Here is a 16,851-nt window from a genome sequence, read left to right as displayed (position 1 = left end):
CAGTTATCCTTCAGACATGTCTAAATTTTTCAGTCTATTTATGAGTATCAACAAACACTTTGTGCATACTTTTGCCATGCGTTGAATGCTTCTATTTTCCTTTAATTTAGCTTAAAACTAGTAATGGAATTCCTGAGGTTTCGAAAGGAATAGCTCTTGGCAAGCCTAGGATTTTGAAACCAAAGGCAAATTAAGATACCAAGCAAATACAGGGAGGGCTACTTCTTCAGGGAAGTATGTTAAGATTCTTCCGACATCTTACAGTTTGTTTTATTTATGTTTTAAAAAAATAATTAAAATCTTTCTTTGAAATACTCCTTTAAAGTACAGCTGTTGTTATCTTTCTTTAAAAAAAAAATCTTAATGGAACACAAGGGGACTTTTTTCCCCCCCTTGATGTCACTTAAGAAGTTTAGCCTTTTCAGCTAGCCATTAGAAGTAGAGGGGGTAATACTCCTTTCTTTGTAGCTGTCTGAATTTTTCAAATTAACTCATACACTGATTGAAGCATGTAATTAGACTACATATTTTATTTTAAATAAAACATGCTCTTGCTTTTAAATCACTGCAATAATTGTAACTGGAAGTAGCTGTTATTATATATGTTTCAGGTGGTACAATAATACAGTCAAAAAAATTGTTTACATTTTCAAAGTGTAGTTGTGCTTTTTATAAAGCATATAGCTAAGCTGCTTTAGCAGAGACATAAGAGGAGATACGACGTAGGGAAACTTGCCTGGCTGTCACAGCCTTGTCCCTCTCCGGCTGCAGCACAGCTTGCTGTAAGCACATTCCCTCTTCTCTACCCTCTTCTCGCGAATCCCGAGATGTGCAGCATTCATAGAAATCTTGTGTGCTGTCGCCTTTATTTAGGTTACTGCATTTCTTTGTGCAATTTCGTGGCTCTGTGTGCCTTCATTCAGTCCTGCATTTCTTTGCAGCGTTTCTTATTATCATAAACATTTTGAATGTCTCAGGGCTCATCATCATCTCTCTCAAACTTAACTTGTTTGCTCACCATTTGCGATGCTGCTGACAGCGGTATAATCCTCTCTCACCCAGGGCAGTTGTTAGGGAGCAGCCGTCTTTTCTTCTTCTTCTCCTTGAATCCATGTTCATGCTTTATTCATATCCTCCTCCTTCCTTGTCCAAACAACATTTTCAAGACCTTGTTTTCTTTTTCTGTCTTTACAAATGAAGTTTAGGCCTGTATCTGTCATCTGGAGTACTTCAAGTACCTTCTCCCTCTTCTCCTGATATTCTTGTTTCTGCAATCTGTTTAAAATACAACTGGTACAATTTTTCAATAGTCTACCTGCTAGTTTTCCTCATCAAGCTAAAGACTGTTGTCTTTGAATTTGAAAACCTGCATCTTATATTTCTGCATCATAGTCTTTTTTTTCCCTGCTGCTCTTGGCGCTCAAATCTATTTTTCTCTTTTTTTTTTTTTTTTTTTCTCCCTCTCTGTCTTTACTTATGTTTCATGTTATATTCTTCACTTTGATTTAGGAAACTTTTGAGTATAATTGTATGTTATATGTTAATGTTACTCCAAGAGAAAATTATTGCACCTCTGACTTTTCTTCAAGAGTGTTAGTGTCCTGTTGTGTCTCTGCTTGTACAGATGAACTACGTTCCTATCTGCCAAAGCTGACAGGGATGCATGTTACCTTTAGATCTTTTTTTTTTTTTTTTTTTTTTAGAAAGACCCTTGAAAGGTATGTTGCTGCATATCTTCCAAATCTGGTTCACTTGTCCGACGACTATGCTTTTTACTTTGGAGTAAGCAGAGAACACGACTGGCATGCGTTAAACTCTCATTGTGTGAGTACAGTGTCAGATTTTGTGGACTTTTATTATCGTATGTGTTTTCAGTTAGTAAATATTTTTTTCTACACTTGGCAGCTTTCTTTGGTGTGGCAAATTGGATGTAATCTGCAGCTTTTATTTAAATTATATACAAATTGAATTAAACTGGCAATAAAAGTAATATTAAGTGCCATGTCCTATACTTGACTTATTGCAGAACTAAAACTAATATTAACAGAGTTAATATTTTGTTATTTTTTTTTAATAAGAAAAGCCAAGTGACTCTTGAATATTTTTTTTCGTGTCTCGTGAAACTGGGTCACAAGATTTTTTGTGGCTTGTGTTTTGGTTTTTGTTTGTGGTGTTTTGCTATGTGGTTGGTTGGTTTTTTTTTTGAGAAAGTTAAACATTTGGGGCTCCTTATTATTTGAATTTTTTTGGCTGGTAATGCAATGAAAAAGTAAAATAATTATAAAAGCTAAAATAATAGATTTTAACACACAGCTTGCTATAGGTGTCTAAAAATATTTTAGGATAGTGGAGTTAAATTGTTGTGAATCTCTTCTGGGTCATGGCAGCTGCCTTGTGTTTCATTCTCTTAAAGCCTACTGAGTAGACTTTCATGCCTTGAAAGTGAAAGCGCAGTGTATGTCTTACTCATCAATTTGTACTGCCCTAAATGTACAAGGACTAGGGCAGTTAATTCCTGTTAATTCTCACAGGTGTACAAATGTTAATGCTAAAGTAAGCTGGATGTTTTGTATAGGTCTATAAGGTATTTGTGCAGCTAGACTGGAGGTATTCTTAAATAATTCACCCTAATATAAGGTTCCTAAAAGCATTTAATTGACAAATGTTTGGATGTTCTGTGTGAGTGTGAATGCCTACTTTCTTATCTTTCTGATAGTTGTGTCTTTCTTCATTTACTGTGTAAGTTTCAGACGATAGTATTCAGTTCCTGAGAGAGCTTCCTCTGCACTTGCAATTTTGTGAGGAAGGATACCATTATGTTACTCTTTATTATTAAAAGGCATTTGGTTAAAACATTTTAGATCTTAGAAAGTTATGAATATCCTAATACTAAATACAGTATTATCCAATAAATTGTTCTCTAAACTTGAACTTTGTGGTATTTATTTAGTATTATTATAATAACATTGTTGTGCCTATATTTAGAGAAGTTCTGAGTAATACATGCCAATCGGTCAGCGCTGCAACTCCAGAGAGTGCTCCATTCCTAAAAATTGCTGGACTAGAAAAGAATGTATACAGGAAGGGGAAAAGGCAATGTGCTACATAGGCTTCAGACAAACTAATTTATTTTTTTTTAAATTTTTTCTTCCTTCCCTCCTCTCTTTTTTGGTAGACGGGTGGATGGGTGAACCTTTCTTATCCAGTGCTTACATCCTCCCTCCCCAGGTTCCAGAAGTTTTTCTGATGATGGAGGCGGGGAGAGCATTTCCAGCTTGTCCTCTGGGTCTTTAGTTCTAGAGCAGTGTGTGTTTTGTCTCAGAGGTACAACGTTTACCAGAAACTTAAATAAGCTTCTAGTTTTTCTAAAACTCTTTGGGTTTAAGAGTATATTATGACTGTTATTTTAAGATACGTATGGCCACCTAGGGTCTTGAAATATTTTTACTAGTAAAGGACAACAAAGTGCCCTTCAAAATATAAAGTTCAAGATATTTGTCTTGGATTTTCTGTGCCTAGGGTCAATGTGGGTCATATGATCTTCACAAATGTGTTTTCTTTTACTATGACTTTAGTCCGTAAGTGTCAGTACATTTGCTCAATAAGTATTTATTTCTTCCTGCTTGAGGATTCCTTATTCTATAAGGTCCCTCTAAACTGGTCCTGTAGACCACAATTTCATGTTTGTCTGCTAAATTTAAATTTACTTCCCTTGAAGAGTACGTATTTCTTATGTCAGCTGGAATATAGAATTCTATTTGTTAAATGGATGTATCTTACTAATTTTAAATTGCATGTTTTTTTAAATAGCTTCATATCACAGTAAAAAGTAGTCTAACATTGTGAGTAGTGTGAAATTAAAAAAAAACAAACCTACCCTTCTGAAGGCTTGATTGTACCATTGCCATATCAGTTTAGCATTCTTCTGTGAATTCTTCACTGCTGATGTTAAAATAAATCAATAGCAGTTATTTATACTAAAGCCTGTCCCCTATCCTGTCTCTGCCCTCCAAGGACTTAAGCGCCTCCAATTTACCATGGGGTAAAAATGAATAAAAAAAAATATATATAATTGGCAAGCAGTTAAATTAAGTTTTATGTTCACTTCTCACCTCTGATAGCTTCCTGTATCCCTATCTATTGATAAATTAATTGGAGCACAATTTTGAGTGACTCTTTTATTTATTTACATCCTGATTCATGTAAGATTTTGCTTAGTGTTTTGACTTCTCATTGAACTATAGGTGACAAAACTTAATGAGATATGTTGGAAGAATAAGGTTCAATTTAAGTGTATGTTGGTCAGTTTGGAGTTTACTCCAAACTTAGATCATTATGAATGATGATTTTGTAGTTCGGAGTATGAAGATGTCTGAAGAGGAGGAAACCTGAGGCTGAGGCTCTGAAGACAGACTGAAGTACTTAATATGAAGTAGTGTAGTCTAGGGAAAGCTCTTAATAAAATGATTGAGTATTGACTACCATGAGATACTTTACGCTACTACGTAACCAGTTGTTATGTGGTAGGTCAAACTGCTTTTGCATTGATTATAAGATGACTGGTTGCAGTTGTACTCTTAGGTTGACTTGCTCTAGTGCTGACTTATAAAGTGAGCAGTGCATTAAGGGTGGTGCACTGGATTCTTATGAAGTGTTTTATCGTAAGCATAAGTTTTCATATTGTACATGAAATGTGTAGGTTTAGGCTTTTGCACTAAAAAAGTTAAGTATTTGTTTCAACATACTATGCATTTAGTAGCTAATTATTTTGAGATTTCTGACAGGTTTTAATGAACTGTTGTAGTGCTTGATTACATACAGTTCTAGAATTTTTTCAAGAAAATAAACATATTTGAAATAAGATCGTTTTCTAATCCTGTCAGATGTCAAATTGTCTAGAATAGGCAGATCGTATGTCTGCACATTGCCTTCCAGTGCCCCATGTAAAAGTGTGTGACCTAAGTGTGTGTGGGCTTTGTTTTTGAATTTAATGGAGATATGCAAGTGAACATAGCTTTTATTGTTAATTAATACCTAAAATTGTTGGGGGGGTGGGGGGGGGTTGGATGGGGAAGGGATGACTAGTGTTCATTCTTTTATAGAAAGAAAATCTTCAGCTCTCTTCCATCATTTGTGTGCTTTCAGCTTTATGTTCTGGTCCATCATTAGACTGTAGAAATGCTAGCATTCAGATTGTCAAAAATTGGACATAACCCAGGAGCTGAAAAGAATGTAAACTCTTGTATAATGAAATATGAAAACCCTCCTTGTCAGCTAAGGAGGAATAAGTGGAATACTGTATTAATGAGGTTTTAAAGTAGTTAGATTTTAGGTTTGTTCTGTATGAAATGTTATTTCTCAAGTGTGCTATACCAAGGAAATGTAGCTTCAGAAAGCCTTCTCTATTCTTGACTTCAGAACAAACAAGAAAATATCACAGAAGAATGCTTGAGATGATGGAATAGTAAAGCCTAGCAGTGTATGGTGAACAGTAGATGTATTTTACATACTACTTTGAATAGTAAATATCGTGGGCTGACTGTTAGTGATTTGAGAGAAATCTTGGTTTGCGTTCATTGTAAAGGCTTTCTATGAATTAATTCCAGTACCAAACACAACTTTCCTAAAGTCAAATCACTGATTACCGTTCATTATGAATGGACTGTTTTGAGGTGGTGGGTAATTGTAGGAAATTTTGTAACTACATAAGCGCATGTGAAAAATAAGTAAAACTATAAAGAATAAGGGGATGTTGTTTTTGAAATGCAAGTATAAAGTTATGAATAAAATCTAACTAAAACTGTCAGCAAAACGTTGATGTTAAAGTTTGTACGTTAAAAGCTATTTGTTGAGTTACTCATAGGCTAACCCAAATAAATTTTATTTAAACTTTCTTTGGGTTTCAAATCTGTATTTGTGAATATATTTCTTCTATGCTACTAGTGAGAGTAAAACCATTGTTGACTGGAAATTTCATAGAAATCTCAGAAACCTTGAAGCTGAGTTTCTTTTGCTCTGTGCTAAAATACCATCCTGCTTTCTTTCCGAATGGAATAGTGACAGCGTAGCTTGGGCCAGGCAGTGCACTTTCTACTTTGCTTTGCACAGATACCTTGTGCGTGCAGGATTAAATTATTTGTAAATTAGTTTACAGTGTGCCTGACAGTATTTTGTTTGTTTGCTTTAAGCAGCCATGATGTGAACTGCAGCAATTTAGCAGCTGATTTGTGAGTGGTTCAGTGTTTGACTCCTGAATGAGCTGGGGATTTTGTTGGGGGGCTGGCACCTTGTGAGGATAGTGAATTTATCCGCTGGCTCCTTGGTGATGGTGGTTGCTACTTCCCAGAACTAAATTTTGTTTCCAAGAAAACTGTAAACACTTCCCTATGAAGTGTGTGCATTCATACGGACACATTAGGCCTGTGCCTAATGTGATGAATTGTACCAATGAGTTATGTGATGCCCTGTAATTTCTTCATACAGGGTTTATGCACTATTTATACATCTATTTTAGTACTTTTTTTAATAAGCTACTGGATGGGCTTCATCTAAGATTATATTTCACTATTGATGGCATAAGCCTGTAGTTTGGGTAGAGATTTTAGAAACTTGAAAATGTAATTAAACTTCTTAAAAGTGTGAGCTATAGGTGATTCTCTAGGGAAACTCTCAAATGAGTCATGAACGGTACCACACAAGTAGTAAACTGTGTTCTGAGGATCTTATGGTTACTTCTTGTTCCCTGGCCTATCTGATGGCCGGCACGGAAGCCTAGATGTGTTAGAGATTAAAGAACTCGGCTATCGCTTCAGTACGTAGTGAGTTAGAAAAATAGCTAAAATTAACATACCCATACAAATTTTTTCTATCCAGTTTGGCCCTCGCTCAGTGAATGTAAGAGATAAAATGTATCACCTCAGCAGCCAAGAATAAATGCATTTTAGATTGAATAATGTATAAATGACACCACTGGGGCTAACTGATCCACATTGCTGCTGTGTAGGGCTGGCAGAATGGGGAAAATGAACATGCTCATGATCCTGTTTGAAGTAGGCTAGTGGCGAAGGACTGCCTGAAAAACTCCCTGTCTCTGCTGCAAGGGAAGAATTGGCATCAGTCTGCAGCACTAGGCAGGTTTCACAGTTTGACAGCAGCCCTCCTTGCAGCGCGCCACAGGCTCTCAGTTGCTGGCACAGCAGAAGCGAGGGATGAATATCATCTAGCTGTGGTTCCATCATGTATTATTTAAAACTTTTCCAACTGTTTGTTTTCCCTTCTGCACTACAGTTTGCTGCCTTCTCGCTTGTGATGTTATAGATGTATATACGGTGACAGAAATAACGTAAATCAAAAGGCCTCTCTCTTTCCCAAGGAAAGTAACATCAGCACATGTGCTTTGCATAATGTTCTCACTTCTCTAGGTATTTTCCAGAACACTAGTTAAAAAGTGTTGTCTTCTAAGTGAAAACCAACAATTTTCTCCTACTGTAATTTTTAGGGGGTAACGTACAAAACTTGATTTGCATATCAGGTAGTCTACATAAGTGGGTTGGAATTTATGAAAGAGTATAGGGATGTTAGGTTAATTATTTACTCAAAGTTCTACAACAGTATCAAAGCACATAGCATGTTTAGAATAAGTAAATTATTAGTGTGTTGTAATGATCAGCTATTATAGAGAATACATTCAATTCTGATGTAGAACTGCACTTGTAGAAACTTATGTGTGTTTCACGTAGGTGAGCAACCTAAAGTTTGGAGGGGTTAAACCTAAGTTGTAGGAGCTGGGCAAGATAAGATAAGGCGGTGGATGAGCATAGGGAACTGAATGGGAAATGATAAAGGGGACTAGGAATGAGGAAGAAACTTGATTTTTGGACTGTTTTGAATTTTGGATGCTTGACTTAATTTATCCTAATACCACCTATTACATATAGAATTTGAATTACAGTGTTTTACTGTCTTAGCCGTAGCTAATTATCACATTTCTTATTTCTAAGTTACTTTCAAAACATCTGCAGTACTGTTAGGCCAGGGGTAAGTGGCTTTTGTGCTTTTGTTTTGGGGTGTCTTCTAGTGTAGGCAAAGGGGTTGCAATAAATGGATAGAGCATCTGGGATTAAAGTGCACTGTAAGTAGCATAATGATTATTTCACACTGCTTCTGTAACTGTGTCTAAATTTTCTTCAGTTCCTTTCTATTTCTGTTCTAAAAAATAATGTAGCTTTTGCAGATTATTTTGTTGGATGCAATTTCTGTAACATACTCTTGTTGACTAATGAAATTATTGCTGGATGTAATGTGTTGCTTTGACAGAAGCCTGTGTTTTGTTTGCTTGTACAGTCTGAGACACACCATTTTCATTTGCTTTTGAATTTTTTGTATTAACTGCAAAAGTACAGAGAGAAAGAATAGGAGTCATGGTTTATCTTGGATTATCCAAACTTGCTTTGGAACATTATTGCCAAAGGCTATTACGCTTAGTGATTATTATGTTTATGAAGTTGTTGTATTTTCTCAAACCACAATTCTTGTAAAAGGATAATTAAGTTAAAGCTTGGGCTATTCTTTACAGATTCTGTGCCAGCGCCAAAATATTTTCAAACAATATGTAGTTACAATTTCAAAGATATGCTTTTAACTTGAAATACTAAATAGTATAATAAGTTTTTAAAACATACTACTGTCCTTCCAGTTTACTGAATATTAATTTTAAGGTGAAAGCAAGCCATTTATCTTGCACTGCCATCAGAAATCAGATGTGAAATACGCTACTTTGTATGAAGGCCTAAAGTTTATGTTCTTGGTCTAAATTAATCTTTACGCTGTCAATCTTTCGTGGAGGGGGGAGACAAATATCTTGCTGTTTGTAGCTATCGTTGCTGAACACTTTAATAATCAGGTTTACCAAATCACAAACTTCGAAAGGTTTCAGGCTGTGTGTTTATGTGAGGTATAATTTATGTAAAGTATAATTTCATATTGAGTTGGGTAATGCTTCAGCTGCAGTTTGCAAAGATGCTTGACATCTGTAGTTGACTTTTTGAAAATGGTGGGAGTAACTTCCATCAGTCAAGTGAAACAGCTTAAATGTCAGGAGCTTAATCTTAACTTGTATACTTAAGTGAAGTTCTATGTTCTTACTATAAAGAAAATGCAGAAGTCGACCTTTTTTTATGTAAACAAAATCTGTACTTGCTAAATGGTCACAAGTCCTGTCCCTAAACATTCAGGAACTTTTAAAGCTGTAATTGTGCAGAATTTTTTACACTTTTACTGCAGTGTAAATGGCAGTTAGAAATAGCACTGTTAGAAGTTGTAAATGCTAACATGCAGCTTGTATATGTCTAGATTTAATAGGCCATATCAATATCATTCTTAGTGTTGGAACTGAAACACTGTGCTTTTTATAAAAATATTACTTTTCCCAGCTTTTAAACCGATTGCATTTGCTTGAAATTGTACTTTGCATACATAACTGTAGCTTTATACGAACTTATGCATAAAGCATCTTGAAAGAAATCAGTTTCAGAGGCTATAGCCTGTTTTCTTTTCCTGTAGATGTTCTATAGGTTTCTGTAAAAGTGATATACAAGGTGACCTATTTTAACAGATCCCTGTGATATCTCTTTACGCTATAATGAAGCTGTATTTTCATGACCACTTTAAAATGGTCAAAGTATGACCTGTTGCCAAAAAAGAGTATGGTTTCTCCTTAGGCTTCATGGTCCATCCTCCCTTTCAGTGTAGTGGTTTGTATGGAAGCTACTCTGGCTAATTAGAAGACAGCCAGAGCAGGAAAGACTATGTCTTTCAGCTGCAGTTACCTTTAAATCAGCTGAAGGTAATACAAAATAGCAGTCTGAGAAAGAAGAGCACAGAAATTAATTTAAAATATCCCATCTCACAATGACTGTTTAATTCACAAAAGGAAAACTTCACGTACTTGAAAGCCACGCACCTACTTTCTATACATGAGAGGAAGTGGTATGTCCTTGTTATAAATTTAATTTGTATTATCCAAGAAACATAGGCTTGGTTTTGAAAGAGGTGGTTTTTTCTCTCTTACCTCTTGTCAATTCTAGTATATAAAGAAGAACAAATTGAGTGGGACATAGATGCGTAAATACTAGTATTGATTCATTTGGACTTCTCTGATTTTGCAACAGTAGTAAGTTTTTTGGTTTCGGTGTTTTTTTTTTTTTCTTTTCAGGGAAGCAAACAGGAGTGGGCAGTGTAAAAGTTTATGGAGCAGCCAAATATTTGATCTGCAATATTTTAAAGTGGTTTTTAGTGAGTGTTACACAAAAGGTTTGGATTATCAATATTCACTGTTTTGGCTTTTTTTTTAAAAAAAGTCATCTTAGTTATTCCCCTTATGTAACTAATATCAAATACTCTGATTGAAGTACATAGGTACTATTCATAATAGAAATAATATATGAATAGAATACAACTGAATTTCTTCAGATTTTTTACATCCTTCTCCCCACCTCCCAGTCATTCCTGTACCACACATACTTAAATAGGGCTCCTGGGACACAATTAACGTAGTGTGGTTTTTTAAATTGTGAAAGATAATATTTAAGAGAAATTCAAAACTTTCAAAAGTTTAGCTTTAATCTTGAATATATGATTAAAAGAGCTTTCACAATTCTGACAGTTTTGGAAGCTGTCTGCCTGTGATGTTAAAATCTTTGACATAAAATGTGACCCTTATTAACATGAGCATCTGCTTATAAGAGTAGAGAGAGCACCCATTTTCTTTAACCTTTATTTCCTCTTCAGTATAAATACTTGTTGCTGCTTATAAAATAATTGTGCATTTGGTTATGTTCTGCCTAGATTAGTGCAGTTCCTTTGATGTGCAAAAGAAATTAAGATACAAAATTATTTGAGATTTCTCCTCACTGTTAAGTTCAGAATGATGGGAAGATTATTAGATGAAACTTAAATTCTTAATGCTAACTTGTAGCTTTAATGACTGTGAGGAGTGATTTTTAGATACACCTCTTCACAGGATTTTTTTTTTTTTTTTAGCCCATTCTCTCCAGAAACGTTCTATCCATGTTGCTCAAAGACAACAGAAACCCCAGGTTTCTACGGTTGCACTGAATCAGTAGCAAGCTTGTGATGTTAATTATGTATTATTAATAACATCTGGTTTTGCTATTCATATGGCTGTCTTTTTCTGGATAGACTAAACAAGTAAGAACACTTAAATATTTTTAATTTGAAGGCATTGGTTACTGGTAACTGAAGATGTGGCTTTTAAGGAATGACTTGGAAAATACAGAAGTCTTGATGGCAACCTTTAATGATTTATGTTTATCTTGATATTGTTTAAAATATTATATTGTGTATATATAAGGTGCTCAGAGTATGATATACATACCTATGCTATCATTAATTTCACCATTTTTGGTGCTTTGAGGGGTGTTTGTGTGTTAACTGAATGTGAAATGATAATCTTTATGTTAGTCTTCAGAGGTCTGTTACAACTTCTGAGAATCCATGTTTATTTTTGCAAGTAGCATGATTTATCTAGCACAGGCAGCAACAGCAGTGAAGAGGTGGAGCCACAGAGATGTAGTTGGTGCCTTAAAGTTTCTAGAAAGCTCAAGGAGAATATTCCTTTTACGAAATGAAGACCAGCGACCTATTTCAGAATTAGTGGAAGAAGTACTGTATTTTTGTGTTGTGAGACCACATGTAAAACCCATCCTGGGTAACTGAGGGGGTTCTTGTGTGTAGTAAAGCTTTGGAAAGGAGAAGCATGCTCAGGAAGTACCTTTGTCAATTTTACCATGCCAGTGGGTACAAATGATCATCTCCTCCTGCCTGGTTATTTGTGTAGCTTTGGTCAAGATTGGACTTTTTGCATTAGCGACTTAAATTGGATAATTCCATGTGTTTTGGTACTAGGTAATTAATGGATGTTTCAGTCCAACGAATGACCAAAGTTCTTTGAACCAGTCAAGAATGCTTGCCAATGTGTTTCCAAAACATGGCAAAATCCAAAATTACAAGCTTGGTGGGCCACTTGGGCAGACTGATGAGATAATTTTTGTGCATTTGGTAGAAATTAGTTGCACCATCCTACTGACTATTTATTCATTGAAGTTCTCACTGATTGTTTGTCCATACTGATATATGCTTTATTTATCATGCAGGGACGGTTTTTTGAAATGTTTGATGGGTATGTGTTCTCCTGACCCATCTTTTCTCCTTGCCACATGGACTTTCCCTTGTGAAGCCTTCAGATTGTAAGGGAACAGTGGGAGACTTTTTGACAAGGTGCCCTTTTTGCCTTAGTGCCTATGAGCAAAACTCTAAGAATGGTTATGGAAAAGATTTTAATCCCACAAGATTGACCCTCCTATATATGGACCTTTGGATTTACTAGTTGTATTATCTCTGAGAATACAGTTCCTGTAGGTAAACTAAAGTACTTTTGGCACAGCATGTCTTAATAATGTCTTCATTTCAAGGTCTTCTACCATTAATTTTTCTTCCCTTTTCTCTTGTACTATTGCAGACGAAGGCTTTAAACATAAAAATAAAAAAGTGGATTTGTCAGCAGTGTGCTGTGTCAGGTATAGCTGGAGTTCCTTAGGAGGTTTTATGTAAGTCAAGTTTACTGACAAGTTGTACGCGTTCCCCTTTCCAAGCCTGTATTCATCAGCTGTATGTTTGATATCTCTACAGTTGTGGGTTTGAAGGGTTACAGGCAGTACAATATCAAATAATACCTCTGTAAGTGTAGAATTCCACCTAAAATCTCGTACTCGAATTAAGGGTGAAGTGCAAGGCTCTTAAATGGTATTATAAGCGTAACACTGTTTTAACATAGTTGAGATGAGTCTGCTCATTGCCAGTTCTTGGATGGAAAAGATATAATTCCTGGATATGGACTAGGGGTGAGCTGAACAAAGAAAATTAAATAAGAGACAGGTAGCTGAGATGAGGTATGGTGAGAGGAGAAGGAGCAAGGAAGTGAAATGAAGATTAACAAAAAGGAAAGGTCAAGCTAATGTAGGAAAGACAATCAGTGATTGTACAATGTACAGAGAATCTTCCAAATATCCTGGAAACCAAAGGTACCGGCCTTAGTTGCTTCTGGTCCTGTCACTTGGGGTACTTGGCCAGCTTCATCTGACTGGCCATCTCCACTGGACAGAATCATTGGCAGTGTGGTGATTGATACTCATCACCCTACTGATTCACTAAACCCCAAAGTTGGTTCAAAAGGGCCAGTTGTTATTCTCAGGATATTTCCCAGTGGCAGTCTCTGTGGCAGGAGATAGAATGCTGTAGGAAAGACAGGAAAAACAATAAAATTGAGGTAGGCGAAAAGGAAGGAACACTATGTTCTGTAATCATGCTTTACAAATCAGTTGTCATATTAAATTGTTACCCGAATTGTGTGCTTCTGGAAAACCTTCTCTTACGCAGTACAGCAAGGGTTTTTTACTTTATTCAATAGGTGAAACCCAATATGAAATATACTAGATCAAAAGTACCATTATGTTAATGAAACCTTAAAGTTCACACTTCAGACTTCATAGCTTTATTACGTAGCAAACATTTTGATTTTTCTATTCAAGGATGCCCATACTTTCAAACTGTGTGTGTTCCTTGATATTATTTCCCCTGTTCCATGTTTTAAGATACTCAGTAATCACTGCTGTAATTTATGTCAGTCTTGTATGTAATGCACTGATACTCTAAAATGTAGTTCCTTGGCAGAAATGTATTTGAACACCAAGCTCAAATGTAATTTTTACTTTAAACCTGCTTTGGAAAATCTTTAAATAGTGGAGATCGAGGTTGGTTTTTTTGTTTGATTCTTTTTTTTAATGCTAACATTTATTCTTAGTCATAAGTTGCTTAAGGCTCGAATGGAGGAACCTTGTCTGACTCCTTTGTGTTCTGATAAGATACTACATTTCACCCATTTACTCTTGAACTGAAAGCAGTTAACTTTCTCCCTAAATAATGTATTCCAGAAAGTTTTCTGACCTTGATTTCAGATCTACTCAAGACATCAAAGCTCCACTAGTTTTCTTGTCAACTTATTACAGACATTAATTACCATGTATTTATTATATGTTTAATTATTTGGTGGTTACTTAATGGTTTTTAAGAACTTTTTTTTTTAATTCTCAAAGGTTCTATCAAGATATCTCATCTTGAAGTGTAAACTTTTATTTTCCCATTTGACCAATGATTTTTTGGGTGTAAATATTTATTAAACTAACTTCTAAAGCTGGAAGTCCCATCTTAATCCATTTATAATGAACTTACCTGAGCTGCTCTATCATAAGCAAGTATCTGGCAATATCCCACATCTCTCAAACAGAAGAGAGCACCTCAAAAATCATTACTGCATTTCTTCACACAATAAAACACCATACAGGGGGCTTGGGTGACAGTGTTCAGATAATGAAATATATATAAAATAGCTCCTCAGAAATTAATTTTAAATTGCTGTATTTTGTTATGATAACTAGTAAAACCAAATCCTCTCTGTGGAGAGTGGCAGTTCAGTTTAGCTGGTTTAGATTTTTTTTATGTTGTTCCCTGTCTTTTCCTGAGCAATTAAAAGTGTTGTAGAGAGCAAGAAGATCCTTTAACTACTTTACAAAAGTTTCAATATTAACATTGGTAACAAGGAGTTTCCCTTACTTGAAAAATATTTGTTAAAATGTATAGTTCACTGCAGAAATGCTAATAAGCTGCAGTAAAGAAATGTAACAAAGGAAGCCAGCACATTGTATAGATATTTTTCTCCTTTGAGTGTTCATTTAACAGAGTAAATCTAGAAGGGACTTAGTAAGTCAAATATCTGTTGGAATTTTTTAACTTGCATTCATCTGTACTTGAAGTCTAGTTTAAGATGTTGAATCATATAAATTAATACTAAATTTAAAATACAAATCTAGTTCTTAGAATTGGACAAAGTAGAATAGAACTCTGTTTTCATTCCTGTCTAAGTAAGTGCCAGGAAGCTTTATGGGCTTGTTATTTAAATGGGTTTTATGCCAAAACTTTTTACATCCAGTGCTTTTAAACAAAGTGTGCTGGTTTGCTAGAGACCACCGAGTTTTCACCCACAAAATGCTATAGCTGTAGAATCTGTGAACGATTGTTTTTTGTATCATCTTTCCGCAGACTTTTAATATCCTGAAGCAGCAAACTGGATGTTTAAACTATGTATCCATTTTGGTTGTTGCTCCTGCTTTAAAATCAAGGCTGCAAGTCCCTTAGAGGGGTCAGAATCATAATTGTTTTAATGTTTCTGTTTAAAAAAAGCTGCTTAAATCGGAATTCTTCCATGTTATGTCCTTTCAGGTTTTCTGGGACTTTTCATTGACAATAAGGTGTGATCAGTTATTTAACTGCAGCACAGAATAGAGTAACTACAAAAGTGTACCCGTGGGTGTATTTTCAAAGAGGATTTCTCTTTGTGGTGCTGTTGGTATAAACAGTGCCCTCCCCCCTTATTTGTGTTTGGTTGTTCATATGGTGAACCTGATCAGGAAGCTGGTCCAGATTAAGAAATAACTGAGTGAGGAAAATAATGATTATTCTTAACCCGGAAGAGCTAGGAGTGACATACTGGTGTTTGGAAGAGATGGGGAACTGAAGAAACGTTTCTAGAAAGCAAAACCTGAAACAGCAAATTCAGGTGGGCGGTGGGTATGGGGTTTTCTTAATAGTTTTTTGTTTGTATTCATTTCTCAGCAGCAATAAATGATATTTCGCATACATTTAGGTGGAGATGTAAGCTGGAGGTGGAATGTAAGTCAGTTTATCTCTGGTCAAGTTGTGGGAATGACGGTGTGATCTGGGTATGGCTTGAAGTCCTAGCTGAGCTAACCAGGCAGCTGGTTGTAGTCCTGCCCCCCACCCCCTGCACATTCCTGCCTTCTCTGGGTTGTGCCAGCTTTGTTACTGGGTCAGCAGGGAGGCAGCTCAGGAAGCTAAACTAGCTGAAATGTAACCTTTCAAAAATATATCTTCTTCTGGCTTGACTCCATGAAGCAGATCACCACTGAGACAGATGAGAGCCAGAGCTCACCTGTGGCCAGGAGCAGCAGGAGAGCCCATCACTGTACGTCTGATTTGTGCTATGGTGTAGCCTTTGGACAGCAGGAGTGTGACCTCCTGAAAGGTGGCTGCAAGTATTTCTAAGCAGCCCTGCTGTCCTGCTCTCTGCACTGCCTGCCTGTCCCTCCACACTAGTGTTGCATGACCCCTGCCTGGTTTGGCTGTCACCTCTCCCATCTGCTCCCCGGGCACCCTTGCAATTCTCCATCGCCTCCTGCAAAGCACTGCTTAAGCTGGAGGGGAGGGGAACAAGGATGGGAAGGTGAAATGAGCCTTGAGTTTGTGGACTTCAGTTTTGAGGAATGCTGATTCAGGAGATGCGGTGGCTGGCATACAAATGGGGACTCTTCATAAAGGAGACAACTTGTCTGCTTTGGCCAATAAAGCAGTTAACGTCAAGAATACCTCAAAATTGGCGACTCCTGTGGAGGTCTGCAGGGCTTTCAGAACATCAGTAGTACATTTATTTTAGTCTCGTTTGCAAGACCTTTTTGAAGTTTAATAATAAAAAATGTAACAGAAGAGCTACTGTTTGTACCTTTTAAGCTAATGTACTCTACCAAGTGGTACTACTTCAATAGCCATTAAATAGCGCAGCTGGCACAGAATAACGAGTGTGAGATCTGTTTGGGTAGTGTTATTGATGAAAGAAAGTATAATATAAATATGAATAATTAATGTAGTGTACCCTAGGAGCACACATGTTGATTGGTGTGGTGTCCGTTCCCCTCCCCGCCC

The 16,851-nt window shown here is 36.2% G+C and overlaps 1 protein-coding gene across 1 annotated transcript in view; it reads left to right on the top strand.

Annotated features, from left to right (window-relative positions):
• The first annotated feature begins 1,702 nt into the window (after positions 1-1,702).
• Positions 1,703-16,851, top strand: part of FRS2 (fibroblast growth factor receptor substrate 2) — a 47,019-nt gene continuing 31,870 nt past the window's right edge. The window contains exon 1 of the mRNA XM_014964130.1: positions 1,703-1,824. The gene's annotated coding sequence lies outside the window, so the exon portion shown is untranslated. The remainder of the gene's footprint in view (positions 1,825-16,851) is intronic.

This window comes from Calidris pugnax, unplaced genomic scaffold (assembly GCF_001431845.1).
Source record: "Calidris pugnax isolate Ruff unplaced genomic scaffold, ASM143184v1 scaffold44, whole genome shotgun sequence".
NCBI lineage: Eukaryota > Metazoa > Chordata > Aves > Charadriiformes > Scolopacidae > Calidris > Calidris pugnax.
Note: the sequence above shows the minus strand (reverse complement) of the source record. Positions and strands in the feature narration are given on the sequence as shown.